The sequence below is a fragment of the Dipodomys spectabilis genome, unplaced genomic scaffold (genome assembly GCF_019054845.1).
Source record: "Dipodomys spectabilis isolate Male_0828 unplaced genomic scaffold, ASM1905484v1 ptg000154l, whole genome shotgun sequence".
Taxonomy (NCBI): Eukaryota; Metazoa; Chordata; class Mammalia; order Rodentia; family Heteromyidae; genus Dipodomys; species Dipodomys spectabilis.
The window spans coordinates 4,706,612-4,707,373 of NW_024870831.1; positions in this window are offsets into that span (position 1 = coordinate 4,706,612).

Here is a 762-nt window from a genome sequence, read left to right on the forward strand (position 1 = left end):
TGTCCTACTATTGCTGGTATTTAATGGTCAAACAAATAAATTTGTGGTAATTTGCCACATATCATGACTAAATAAATGCATCTCTCAGAGTACTGGTGCCTCACACCTGTAATCCCAGCTACATAGGAAGCTGAGATCTGAGGATCCAGATTCAAATGGATCTCAAGCAGCAATGTCTGTGATATTCATATTGCCAATAAATAGCAAAAATATTGGAAATGGTGGTATGGCTTAAGTAATACGGCACCAGCCTTAAGGGAAAAGCTAAGTAAAACTCAAGACCCTAAATTAAAACTCCAATACCAGTACATACACAAAAAATAATGGAAAAATGAGAGCATTTATTGAAGAGCATCTGGTGTTTTCTCTGCTCTGTGTAAAACTCTAACATCTCTCACAGTTTTGCTTGTGCTTGAAGAAATTTATTAAAATCTATAACACCAGGTTAATGATATCTAACTACACAACTACACAAATGTGTTGGTCACACACTTTTCAATATAGCATATTGTAATTGTTACTGCAAACAAAGTACCTTTCCTACTAATTTAATCTAATTAATCTCAGTAACTGGATTTGTATATTGGTATTTCTCACAATACTTTATCTGAAATCAAACTTAAACTTCGTAACTCATCAAAAGGGAAAACTTATGCTGTATCTTCAGGTACATTCCTTTCTGTCACTTTTCCTACAAATGAAAATTAAAATTAATTGATTCCAACATTTAAAAATCCTACATCCCAAATTAAGAGAAGACTC